The following is a 10,302-nucleotide window of genomic DNA, read 5'->3' on the forward strand; positions in this document are numbered from 1 at the left end:
CCACCTGACAGACGGAGGTAGTTCTACTGTAGAAATTGTAAGGTATGAATGAATAAATGTGACTGCGAACTTAGCTTACCAGTCTTAATGACTGCTTTTCTCAACAAAACTACGTTCTTTATCTTTCCTGTCAAAACGCGTATGAATTGTTCTATATTTCACACATTTATATGTTAGATTTGGGATTACAGTAAATGGCATTACATTTTATAGCTATCGACCAGTTTATAGAGGAGCACAGAAAGTACATGATTAAGATTGCTGATTTTGTGGGCTGACGATTAGGAATCTCACTCAAAAAGTATGGGTCGAATTCAACCCCAAATAGTTCCAGAATGTGTACGTTAATGAGAAAACGTTATCCCAGATACATGTACATTTTATCGCTTTCTAAATGACATTGTGTTTTCGTGAATTGTTATTATCAATAACATGGTACTCATCCCAGATTTATAAATCATCACAACCTTGATGATCACCTACACGTGTAGACAAATAGGTTACAGTGTTTATAATTCTCATTCATGTCATACATATTATCTTTTCAGCATCCCCGCGAGGAACGTGAAGATGTACAAAGGAGACATGACAAAGAATGGCATTTACATCGGGCCAGCATCCATATGTTTGGAGGCGCAAGTATCAGCATTCTAAAGATTTCAACACTCTTCGGAGCAGTCAACCGAAAGTCATAAATACAACAAGCAGGCATTCCATGAATCTCATTCAAAACACCGCCATTGTGTAAAGCCTTTCTCAACATTGTGAGGAGGACTATTCGTCACAGCTAATGACCAATACCTGTGAACCGATTCCGCATAACATGCCTCCAACGAGACTAGTCCAAATATGTTACACCGGCCTCCAAAGTAACGCATAGTACAAATGCGGTGTTCCATCAGATGGAAAGAACTTTTGCCAATCACCCCATGTGGACATCTCATCACGCGGTCCCTCACGGTCACTTTAGTGATGGACGCTACCCTAACTTGTGCAACACTTTATCAATCACTGGATTAGATGATGCACAGGACGGAGTCATATATCTTGAATACTCTTGAGTTATGTGTTTAGCACGGACCATACAAACTCTACCTTTCAGGCGATGTAGCCAGTATTCACCGGATTGTGCACTGGGGGTGATCCCGCAAACAAAGTATAGTTTTGCTTTTTTATATTAGTAGTTGTAAAGCATATGCTACATCACTGCGCAAGAATAGGAATACGTCTGTAGCTTAGAGGACCCTGAGCAACACCCTCAAGAACCTGAAGTACGGTGAAGAAAGTACCTCAGCAATCAATTGACGCATTCCCAAATAGTACGTGAAACGTCCATATGGACGTTGAGTCAAGACTGTTACTGGCACAAGCAGCGAAGGTGTCTTTCTTGAGGATTTTCAGACTTGGAGACCAATTAGTACTAGTTAGTGTCATGACTACCAAATAAGATGAAATGGTCCTGGCACAACCACATTTATTTATTTGTCCGACCGCCTTGACTGAAATAATTGTTCGTGGATAATAAACGGGTGCATGACGTGTGTCTGGTCAGAGCCGACACATTGGTCTATGTCCTGTCATTAGTCATGACTAGTCAGTAATCAGACTGGATGAAGCAATGCTGGACGAGGGGCAAGAGAAAGTTTGTACCAGAACATTTTATTCACATGCAAAGACAAAAGGGACTTCATTTCGGTATCTCTGTTAACTTGAAAGAAAAAAGTTAAGTGGACAAATCCATAGACATAAACACTATTATTTGAATTGAAGCTGATAGCATCAAGTGCCGCCGTTAAACGGAAAACAAGTCCTACACTGCCAACAACACCCGTCATTAGTGAAGGTCGAGGTCATAACCTTTGGCCAGGAACAGTATTTTACGGGATAGAAGACATGGTCACTAAGACCGTCATTTGTGGATTAGTTGCGAAGATGGCAGTGGTTGGTTATGAAATGTGAACATGTTCATCTCTACCTGTAGCATCTGTTGTTGGTGAAGGTCGAGTTACACCTATTTGACCCAGGAAACTTTTCTACGACCGTCCAAGCCCATAAGGTTGTTATCGTCGACCAACTCAACGTGACGATGTAGTGTCACTGTTGACCAACACTGTTGTACATATGTGCATTAAGTGCATGCCCCAGACGGATAGTTTAACATGTTTTTGTCCAATTTCTCATTTGTTACTGTTTCGCATGTGGTCGTTGTTTGTTGTGTAAACGTCATACGTGATCGTATAGAGTGATTCGATATCTCCTTGTTACATTTCTAATATTTTCTATCCATAAGTACCAGGGCTCAACAGAACAACCCCTGTGCACTTACCAATTGAACATTCCTCACATAAACCTCCATTCAGTAGACGGTCGTAGTAACTGGGTGTACTGGAAACAGAAATACAAACACTATCTTCTGTGGAAGCAATGACCTACATGTGTACAGAGGAGCATGCATAATATGAGCCCGACAGTCACAATCCTGTAGGGAAAAGTAACATCCCGTCACGTGTCGTAGTATCATGACATCAGTTACCATGGTGACGGGGTTGGTGTTAGAATTTATTCCGTCGTGAACAACAAATTGAGGCAACCAAAAGTGTGGTCGTAGAATTCACGGGAACACCGGGTGTCTTAATCTCTGTCTTGTCTTTGGTTTTATTCAACGAAACTTTGAACAGTTGCTCAGAAAAGCGACTATGTAATACACAACTCTGCACTTTGAATGTACGTTGATCACATGTGCTGGTTGTTGGTGATGAATTCACATGAACCGAATCATTCGAATCGTAAACTGAAACAAACGAAGAGAGCAACTCACAACGAACTTAGTGCTTGATACTGCGTACATATCTTTACCAGCCGGTTCGATCATTTGCCCCACCTGAACCTCTACAAATGATAATAGTTATCCATGTGTGTAACTCAACGTTACAAATCTTCACAATCACTGACGATATTTGAGACGGATATGTTGTATGATATGCATTCATATCCATCCTGGAACACACGGACGGAGATGAGAATGGCATCATTTTAGTGACAATAGCAGCAGTGTCATGCGAGCCCGTAGGCGAGGAGGGATGACACTACTACAAAGAGGCGTACATCAAACCGTATTACCCGAGGGAGAAGTGTATAGCGTGTTTATCTTACCTCCATATTGAATATAGAAAATATCATTTTATTTCAGTTTGAGGAGCGCTACTAACTACATGACATGTACACAAAATGTCGTCTGCCTGCAGACTGGAATTAATGAAATCAATGAAACATACTCCGACAAGCTAAAAACTGCTATGAAAATGGTTAATTATGTTTAGTTTGAGTGTTCAAACGATGAAATGTATCAAATAGCTAAAATCAGGCAGTGAATGTCGATAAAAATAGATGTGCACATAGTGAACGCAAAAACAGCTAATCGAACGGTATGAGAACTCCGGGCACTGTATGCGTCACACCAAGCGAGTTTCAGTTTATAGCAGTCATACACAATCTGTTACTGCTTCAGTTATATCCGGTACATGAGTAACATCATCGAAGTATAACTCTCTTGTCAGTGCCTTTGTCGTATATCTCATTTGTTCACATTGTTCATTTTCTATTTGTGGTCTCTTTACCACGTTCTCCAGCGCGGGAAGGGCGCATGCTCAGCCCCTTTATCAAATACCCTGTCTACAATCAAAGTAACTTACGACTAACGACTGAAGTAAAATGATTAGTAATTTGCTTTATCCGATATTTACACTCATGCAAACCTACCTCTTTCCAGTCTGACACTCAATTTCTTCTTTACTAAATTACATTTATAAAAGAACTCTCACGCCGAAGACCCTTACCAATGTGGAAGCAAGCGCGAAGCACCTTTTTTCCCACCTTTTTTACTGTGTGGTAACAGTTCATACCACATTCATTCATACACTGCAATGTATAGTATGTTTAATGTTGAAATATTACTACTGTTAATATCACACAAGGCATAGAAACTTTGACTCTTTACTAAATATGAAACTGGGTCAATATGAAGCTTGGTGAAGTCCGTTAATCTGGTATGGCACGTGTTCCGAGTGGAACAGCAGATGTACAGGTAAAAAGTGAAACATACAGCTTCTTAGATTGCAACGTCTTGTTTACTACGTTGGGCGACGTTTCGATGTAGATTCTTACATCAAAGCTGTCGAAACGTAATAAACAAGAAGTTGTAATCCATAAAGCTGAATGTTTCAGGTTTTGACTCGCCAACTTCCAGAATGCCCACTAAACAAGTAGCTGTACAGGTACACAAGCAGTAGGACACAAACTACATCGACGTCGACACGGGATAGTAACATGTGCCAACACGTCATCGCAGATCTATACAGACCGGCAATAGAAAGTATACACCTATGTGACTAATACAAAAGCAAACAGGAAATGGCTATCTGATGTTGTACTTGCATCCTATGTTTGTATAAATTAATTAAATGATTAAATATTGAATATTGGGTGGATTAGTTATTTTGTTGAGTGTGTCAGCCTCGTCATTTTGGATGACGCTTGTTGTTTTGTGCCACATCCTTGTATCAGTCCATGCTTTCCTTTAATCGTTACTTTATTTGCTATTTCCAACTAATCACCAGACTTCCGATGTACAACGAACTGCAGCTAGTAATCAGATTCAAGGTGTAAAACCACCTATTACATCTTTCCCATTAAGACTGATTTTCCCAGTTAACGGCATTCAATTTGTATTTGTGTTTGCGCACATGTTTCCTTGTAATATATACATATACTTCTAGCCTGTTGTATATATGCTGCATTCCTTATGAATATATTCATCTTATGGTTGTATATTGTGTCTTACGGTTCTCTAAAACAGATTTCAGGTATATGGAAAATATGATATTGACTATTGATATTGACTTTATCCGTCTTCAGCGAATACACATGCGAATGGGGGTATAGTCTTCAGCGAATACACATGCGAATGGGGGTATAGTCTTCAGCGAATACACATGCGAATGGGGGTATAGTCTTCAGCGAATACACATGCGAATGGGGGTATAGTCTTCAGCGAATACACATGCGAATGGGGGTATAGTCTTCAGCGAATACACATGCGAATGGGGGTATAGTCTTCAGCGAATACACATGCGAATGGGGGTATAGTCTTCAGCGAATACACATGCGAATGGGGGTATAGTCTTCAGCGAATACACATGCGAATGGGGGTATAGTCTTCAGCGAATACACATGCGAATGGGGGTATAGTCTTCATGCTTTTAGACATTTGCAATCCTTTCTGGAATTACCACGTGTCTTGCGTACCTTACATTATCATATAGGGAGTGCACTGGTGAAGGTACAACCAGCACACACTATTGTGGAGATTCTAAACGTCAATAAAAATCTTTGTATCGTTTTCTGTATACTGTTGTGTGTCTGTATGAGGGATTTGTCTGGGACTTCTCAGACTTTCTGCACTAGGCCCGCTGTAGATGATTAATTTCGCCCAATGCGTTTACAATAGGCATTTATCCAGAACGGTTGGACGGGATGCTTAAACCTTGCTCTTCACGACGTGACAAGGAGCAGACGAAATGTAAACTTTATAAAGTGATGCCAAGCGGGGCGAATCTGGGATTCGATCACACTGAAAGTGTGCCAGTCAAGCAGGTGTAAGGATTCTTTGCAGATGACATTCGTTAGGTCTCGTAATCAGTGTGTGATCGCATAAGCTACAAGTATAATCAAGTTATTATGACAACATATTTGCTTCAAATAGGTGGAGTATGTTTCGTAACAAAAAATGTGGACTTATTAAACTAAGGGTCTTGATTTGTGGTCGTGATTGATAGCCACGACCATACATATTGAAGCGATGAGGATTACCACTTACACAGGAATCTACACGTCATGGCTAATTTAGCATCCTATCCATGCAATGTTGATAACGTTGAGACCGTAAAACTATTTAGTACAAAAGGGGTGTTAATGAAAACCAAAGCACCCACCCACCCTTATACTTCTGGTCATCGAAGGAAATACACATGGTTTTGTATGTAATTCGTGCTGCACGTGCCAAAAACGTCAAACGAGACAACGTTCCAGTGTTCCAACAAAAACGGAACAAAGCAAGGAAATGGCAAAACTCACAACAATTAAGTTTCTTTTACATTAGGTATGCATTTTCCAGAAAACGAAAGCCATACTCGTTATCATTCAGTCACGGAACTATATAACGAGTCCCTTGAGATAGTTTAGTAACACTAGTCACCCTCTCCACGGAGCCGCGTTTCGTGTCCTATCCTTGAGGGCTACAAATATTCTGAGATGAGCACTATATTGGCATTACACACGTCTCCTTCTCCAGTAGAAGCATGGTACTTGATGTAGACGATATTTGTATTTATTTGTAATCCAATTCAGTGTTTCTATTAGGAGGTGGATGAAAGACTTCGAAGAAAAACACCTAACTAAATTCTTGACATCATCAAAAGGTCCATTCGTTTCTTTTGAATTGCTGTTTAAATTGCTTTTGGTGAAAATTACCGAATCTTGACTAATTATGAATGATACACACATGGATGCATCACGGTATAATGTGTTTGACCCAGATTAAGCACTGTTTCCAGAATAGCAAGAAAGTGCATGCTTCTCATGTCAGACGCAAAGGATTATCACTTGTGGTTTAGAAAATTCTTCACTACAGACTTGAATGACAACATATACTTGGCATTTCCGTAAACATATAAATAATATAAATACTTGTCTTGGTTACTCTGGTTATAGACGAACTGATTTTTCATGGTAATATATGGCTGGGACACTGGATATGTGACTGACTTTCAGTTACACATGCTTGCTAATAAGACATCGGTTGTGTGATGTGATACGTATAAAGCAATGACCACGTGTGTCTGTATATCCCCTATGAATCCACCTTCCTTTAACACGCTGGATAAAATCGATATCCACACCACTATCAATGCGTCTAATTAAATCAATCAACCTGTATGGATATATCTTCATTATTACTGCTTCCATATGTTTCATAACACTCTGTAGCTGTCCGTTATCAGTCCAACAAATAGGTCAAGGTTGTTCGACTTCGAGTGCATGATTAGCAAACTAGAGGCAGTAGAGCTGGCATTGAACTTATCACCCCTGGCATGCTCTTGAAACAAACTAGGTTTTCACATGGAGTAGATCTGGTGGCAAGCGTCTATATGTTGGACATGTTCAGGAGGTTCCTGGTCCAACGTCTTGACTCAGTGACAGTTATAACAACACACATGTGTCTCCTTCGTCCATCTTTGAGGATGCGTTATATAAGGCTTAAAAGGGGACTTTTTCTGACCCCATTCTTTCATAAGAAATATACTTTAAAGTCTTCTTATGTACAAGTTGCGAAAGTTTGGTGTCATTTCTCTTTTGTGTTAAATCTATTTCTTACAAACTTCGCAATCACTCTTTATGAAATCCGTCTAATTTTCAGATCACTGGTTGTCTCATCAAAGATTTGCTGAGAGGTTCTTTGTAATTGATTGGGAATAATGGCATTGTTTTCTTATAAAATTCCTTTGTGATACTGATTTAATAAAAGTAATATTATCACACTCTCAACTCAACAAACGGTGAAGTTAATCCAACATTTGCCTTCTTTAGAACTTTCAACTTTTGCTCATGATATTGTCTAAAAGGTACAACTGATTCTGCTTTGACTTGGGAATGATTTATGAAGTATGAAGCATTCAGTGTGGGGTGTAGATTGAACTAGTTTGAATCTACACATCTTTGGAAGATCAGAGATAAAAGCAGTTTTTACCCCAAGAGTTTTAGAGGGTAAGTGTGTACAGTTCTTACGAACTGAACTTTATGTATAAAAAAACTCGGCTTTTTATTGGTCACCCTTAAATATTTTAATTTATTCGTTCTCTCAGTCTGATCCACGTGCTGATGTGGAGTGAGAATTCTACACTCTGAATAAAAGAACTACAACTTCAGAAATACCCGATATCCATCCATCCCACCATTCAATGGTTCGTTGCATATTATCAGCGTGTTCATGTTCGAATCTCTAAAATCGACAGCGTGTGTGATCGACTTCGACTGATATTTTTGCACTCTCATAACTTATATAACTGTTGACTCTCGTTTGTGAACTAATGAGTTAAAAACATTTTATGGGAAAAAAAACACATCACAATTCTTACATTTTTGTTCGGGATCCATTTGTTTGTGGTTAGGCATTTCGAGTGTGGTTAGGTAAGAGACAGGCCCAGGGAAACTGAAAACTAGGAAGATAAAGTTTATTTCCTCGTAGCTCGTTTGTTATTCTCATTGTATAGCTTGCTTTGTCTTTTTGTCTTTCTACCGGAGCCGTTATAGGCCGCCTTGTAGAGCCTAGTTTCAGGCTGACCATAAGAAGATTTGAAAGGTATCATACATAAGCCTTCAGTGGGTTATGGTGACGTTTTATGGGCAAATGCTAATGGGACAATTCAGGGTCTGAGTTAGTCACAATCTTGTTAAAATCCTATACTCTTTCTGCAATGGAGCAGGCACTAACGAACCCAACATATGTGGTCATTTATCGAGACCATAAACAATATTCAGTAAATATATCAAAACTTTAGACTTGAGTTAAAAAGTCAAATGGTCAAGAAGACTTGGACAGTCACTGAAACGTTTATAACATGATATTTACGAAACATTAGTGTTTAAAAACTTGATATGACAAGAAACAAGATGTGTACAAGAAGGACTGTAAGTAACCTGAATAAGGAAAAGTGAAGTTACGTAGTATTGAATGATTGTACTGTTGTGATAGTTCTATAGTATTAAATGATTGTACTGTTGTGATAGTTCTATAGTAATGTCAGAAGTAACAACAAACAATAATATAAAGCCATGGTTATATCAAATACTATAGTTCGATTTATTACTCATGGCAGTGGAATATTCAAGTAAGTGTATTAATGTACTTTTAAGATCTGATAGAAGTAAATTTAGTTTGTGAATTAATAACAATTAGAAGTCTGGAAATTATCACCATCTAACATAACCAGTTTCGTGAAAGTTACTTTCTTCGCCCATTTAAATTCAAGGGTAATCTACCGTCTTCCAGGACAGCTACAGAGCAGCCAAAATATATGCAACTTCCTAGAAGGTATAAAAGGGTTACCTCATTCCTCTATGGCCTCACATGGTATCACAACCGGCAATTGTGAGAAGATCATATTATTACGTTGGACATTCAGCCTGGGCACGGGTTTAAGGCTTTACCACTATTAGGACACGTAAAAATAATTATCACTAACTTTATAGTCTATTCAGCAGAAATTGCCGTAGTAACGAGTCAGTTACCATCTCCAGTTTTTACATAGTTTCTCACCTATATGTCTATACCGCAAGTAGATCCTGATCGAAGAACTCGTTATCAATGAAAACGTACGTATTGTCAAAATCCCCAAAAATTATTATGCATTTTTCTGAAAGTGAGAGACAAAACTCTCATCAGTCAAACAGGACACACTAATTGAATCAATTTGACTCATCAATGCTTCCATGGCAACATGGATCGACCTTCTTGCTACTTTTATTTTGTACTCTGCAAACAAAACATGACTTATGATGCGTAGCGAATGTTCGCTGCTCAGTCTTGCATTAGTGAGTTAGTATTGTCTTGAATCAACCAGAAAAAGTATGTTATATTTAGACTTCAGCTTTTTTTTCTCTTAAAGTGATATTTGCTGTGCTTATAAAACAAAACACCATTCCTTTAATGCTATAGCTGGGGAAATGCCAGTTTCCTAGTCCGTGTTGATACTATACAAGGTCGATGTGGTTATCCTTGATAATCCCACTTTGAAAGCTTCCCATTAGGAAGGGAGATGTTTCGTAACGACCTCCAAGAGTGGTCATTCACAGGATGTGTGTCAAGGGGATGTTCGACCGGGATACTTTACAACAGCCAAAGAATAATCAGTGTCTGTTATCTTTCGGAACAGAAGGAATTAGCTATTGGCACCCAGACAGACTGATCACAAGGAGAACAGCTGACATTGAACTTGATAAGGTACTATCCTTGGAATATAGGACACCATGGCATGGAGACTGCAGGACGGGTCATTAAAGGTTTAAGGCCATTAACCTCCATTTATAGATATTTATGAGAATATTTTCTCTTAAAAGTATGACATTAATTAATTGCTCTCATGCAAAACCAAATGAACAGAGAAAAGGCCGACCGCTAAAAAGAATAGATTTGCTGAATAGTTGCGTGAAGTATATAGCATCATGAATGAAGCTTATTGCAGGCAG

Source organism: Haliotis asinina, chromosome 6, assembly GCF_037392515.1.
Source record: "Haliotis asinina isolate JCU_RB_2024 chromosome 6, JCU_Hal_asi_v2, whole genome shotgun sequence".
Lineage (NCBI taxonomy): Eukaryota > Metazoa > Mollusca > Gastropoda > Lepetellida > Haliotidae > Haliotis > Haliotis asinina.